Raw genomic sequence first — 4,253 nt, 5'->3', positions numbered from 1 at the left:
GCAGGAAAGCCTGCAGCCCCCAGGTCTGTGGGGCTATGCAAGCGGTTCCCAAAGAGCTTTAGAACAAGGCATAGTTTTCCCTGCTTGCTCTTTGGGCCTGGGACCCACATCCAGCCATATGGCCATTTTTGTGCCTGGCGCGGCGCCAAGTGGGAAATGGTGGTGTCGAGGCTGAAGGTAGCAGGAAAGCCCCCTGCCCCCAGGTCTGTAGGGCTACGCAAGTGGTTCCCAAAGAGCTTTACAACAAGGCATAGTTTTCCCTGCTGGCTCTTTGCACATGGGACCCATCTCCAGCCATATGGCCATTTTTGTGCCTGGCGCGGCGCCAAGTGGGAAAGGGTGGTTTTGAGGCTGAAGGCAGCAGGAAAGCCCGCAGCCCCCAGGTCTGTGGGGCTACGTATGCGGTTCACAAAGAGCTTTACAACAAGGCATAGTTTTCCCTGCTGGCTCCTTGGGCGGGGGACCCATCTCCAGCCGTATGGCCATTTTTGTGCATGGCGCGGCTCCATGTGGGAAAGGGTGGTTTTGAGGCTGAAGGCAGCATGAAAGCCTGCAGCCCCCAGGTCTGTGGGGCTATGCAAGCGGTTCCCAAAGAGCTTTAGAACAAGGCATAATTTTTCCGTGCTGGCTCTTTGGGAGTGCGACCCATCTCCAGCAATATGGCCATTTTTGTGCCTGGCGCAGCGCCAAGTGGGAAAGGGTGGTGTCGAGGCTGAAGGCAGCAGGAAAGCCCGCAGCCCCCAGGTCTGTGGGGCTACGCAAGCGGTTCCCAAAGAGCTTTAGAACAAGGCATAGTTTTCCCTGCTGGCTCCTTGGGCGGGGGCTCATCTCCAGCCATATGGCCATTTTTGTGCCTGGCGCGGCGCCAAGTGGGAAAGGGTGGTTTTGAGGCTGAAGGCAGCAGGAAAGCCTGCAGCCCCCACGTCTGTGGGGCTACGCAAGCGGTTCCCAAAGAGCTTTAGAACAAGGCATAGTTTTCCCTGCTTGCTCTTTTGGCCTGGGACACATATCCAGCCATAGGGCCATTTTTGTGGCTGGCGCGGCGCCAAGTGGGAAAGGGTGGTTTTGAGGCTGAAGGCAGCAGGAAAGCCTGCAGCCCCCAGGTCTGTGGGGCTACGGAAGCGGTTCCCAAAGAGCTTTAGAACAAGGCATAATTTTTCCCTGCTGGCTCTTTTGGCGGGGGACCCATCTCCAGCCGTACGGCCATTTTTGTGCCTGGCGCGGCGCCAAGTGGGAAAGGGTGGTGTCGAGGCTGAAGGCAGCAGGAAAGCCTGCAGCCCCCAGGTCTGTGGGGCTACGCAAGCGGTTCCCAAAGAGCTTTAGAACAAGGCATAGTTTTCCCTGCTGGCTCCTTGGGCGGGGGCTCATCTCCAGCCATATGGCCATTTTTGTGCGTGGCGCGGCGCCAAGTGGGAAAGGGTGGTTTTGAGGCTGAAGGCAGCAGGAAAGCCCGCAGCCCCCAGGTCTGTGGGGCTATGCAAGCGGTTCCCAAAGAGCATTAGAACAAGGCATAATTTTCCCTGCTTGCTCTTTTGGCCTGGGACACTTTTCCAGCCATAGGGCCATTTTTGTGCCTGTCACGGCGCCAAGTGGGAAAGGGTGGTTTTGAGGCTGAAGGCAGCAGGAAAGCCTGCAGCCCCCAGGTCTGTGGGGCTGCGCAAGCGGTTCCCAAAGAGCTTTAGAACAAGGCATAGTTTTCCCTGCCAGCTCCTTGGGCGTGGGTCCCATCTCCAGCCGTATGGCCATTTTTGTGCCTGGCGCGGCACCTAATGGGAAAGGGTGGTTTTGAGGCTGAAGGCAGCAGGAAAGCCTGCAGCCCCCAGGTCTGTGGGGCTACGCAAGCTGTTCCCAAAGAGCTTTAGAACAAGGCATAGTTTTCCCTGCAGGCTCTTTGGGCGGGGGCTCATCTCCAGCCGTATGGCCATTTTTGTGCCTGGCGCGGCGCCAAGTTGGAAAGGGTGGTTTTGAGGCTGAAGGCAGCAGGAAAGCCCGCAGCCCCCAGGTCTGAGGGGCTATGCAAGCGGTTCCCAAAGAGCTTTAGAACAAGGCATAGTTTTCCCTGCCAGCTCCTTGGCCGTGGGACCCATCTCCAGCCGTATGGCCATTTTTGTGCCTGGCGCGGCACCTAATGGGAAAGGGTGTTGTCAAGGCTGAAGGCAGCAGGAAAGCCTGCAGCCCCCAGGTCTGTGGGGCTACGCAAGGTGTTCCCAAAGAGCTTTAGAACAAGGCATAATTTTTCCCTGCTGGCTCTTTTGGCGGGGGACCCATCTCCAGCCGTACGGCCATTTTTGTGCCTGGCGCGGCGCCTAGTGGGAAAGGGTGGTGTCGAGGCTGAAGGCAGCAGGAAAGCCTGCAGCCCCCAGGTCTGTGGGGCTACGCAAGCGGTTCCCAAAGAGCTTTAGAACAAGGCATAGTTTTCCCTGCTGGCTCCTTGGGCGGGGGCTCATCTCCAGCCATATGGCCATTTTTGTGCGTGGCGCGGCGCCAAGTGGGAAAGGGTGGTTTTGAGGCTGAAGGCAGCAGGAAAGCCCGCAGCCCCCAGGTCTGTGGGGCTATGCAAGCGGTTCCCAAAGAGCATTAGAACAAGGCATAATTTTCCCTGCTTGCTCTTTTGGCCTGGGACACTTTTCCAGCCATAGGGCCATTTTTGTGCCTGGCACGGCGCCAAGTGGGAAAGGGTGGTTTTGAGGCTGAAGGCAGCAGGAAAGCCTGCAGCCCCCAGGTCTGTGGGGCTGCGCAAGCGGTTCCCAAAGAGCTTTAGAACAAGGCATAGTTTTCCCTGCCAGCTCCTTGGGCGTGGGTCCCATCTCCAGCCGTATGGCCATTTTTGTGCCTGGCGCGGCACCTAATTGGAAAGGGTGGTTTTGAGGCTGAAGGCAGCAGGAAAGCCTGCAGCCCCCAGGTCTGTGGGGCTACGCAAGCTGTTCCCAAAGAGCTTTAGAACAAGGCATAGTTTTCCCTGCAGGCTCTTTGGGCGGGGGCTCATCTCCAGCCGTATGGCCATTTTTGTGCCTGGCGCGGCGCCAAGTGGGAAAGGGTGGTTTTGAGGCTGAAGGCAGCAGGAAAGCCTGCAGCCCCCACGTCTGTGGGGCTACGCAAGCGGTTCCCAAAGAGCTTTAGAACAAGGCATAGTTTTCCCTGCTTGCTCTTTTGGCCTGGGACACATATCCAGCCATAGGGCCATTTTTGTGGCTGGCGCGGCGCCAAGTGGGAAAGGGTGGTTTTGAGGCTGAAGGCAGCAGGAAAGCCTGCAGCCCCCAGGTCTGTGGGGCTACGGAAGCGGTTCCCAAAGAGCTTTAGAACAAGGCATAATTTTTCCCTGCTGGCTCTTTTGGCGGGGGACCCATCTCCAGCCGTACGGCCATTTTTGTGCCTGGCGCGGTGCCAAGTGGGAAAGGGTGGTGTCGAGGCTGAAGGCAGCAGGAAAGCCTGCAGCCCCCAGGTCTGTGGGGCTACGCAAGCGGTTCCCAAAGAGCTTTAGAACAAGGCATAGTTTTCCCTGCTGGCTCCTTGGGCGGGGGCTCATCTCCAGCCATATGGCCATTTTTGTGGCTGGCGCGGCGCCAAGTGGGAAAGGGTGGTTTTGAGGAAGAAGGCAGCAGGAAAGCCCGCAGCCCCCAGGTCTGTGGGGCTATGCAAACGGTTCCCAAAGAGCAATAGAACAAGGCATAATTTTCCCTGCTTGCTCTTTTGGCCTGGGACACTTTTCCAGCCATAGGGCCATTTTTGTGCCTGGCACGGCGCCAAGTGGGAAAGGGTGGTTTTGAGGCTGAAGGCAGCAGGAAAGCCTGCAGCCCCCAGGTCTGTGGGGCTGCGCAAGCGGTTCCCAAAGAGCTTTAGAACAAGGCATAGTTTTCCCTGCCAGCTCCTTGGGTGTGGGACCCATCTCCAGCCGTATGGCCATTTTTTTGCCTGGCGCGGCACCTAATGGGAAAGGGTGGTTTTGAGGCTGAAGGCAGCAGGAAAGCCTGCAGCCCCCAGGTCTGTGGGGCTACGCAAGCTGTTCCCAAAGAGCTTTAGAACAAGGCATAGTTTTCCCTGCAGGCTCTTTGGGCGGGGGCTCATCTCCAGCCATATGGCCATTTTTGTGCCTGGCGCGGCGCCAAGTGGGAAAGGGTGGTTTTGAGGATGAAGGCAGCAGGAAAGCCCGCAGCCCCCAGGTCTGAGGGGCTATGCAAGCGGTTCCCAAAGAGCTTTAGAACAAGGCATAATTTTCCCTGCTTGCTCTTTTGGCCTGGGAATCATCTCCAGCC

The sequence above is a fragment of the Larus michahellis genome, unplaced genomic scaffold, assembly GCF_964199755.1.
Source record: "Larus michahellis unplaced genomic scaffold, bLarMic1.1 SCAFFOLD_125, whole genome shotgun sequence".
Taxonomy (NCBI): domain Eukaryota; kingdom Metazoa; phylum Chordata; class Aves; order Charadriiformes; family Laridae; genus Larus; species Larus michahellis.
Note: the sequence above shows the minus strand (reverse complement) of the source record.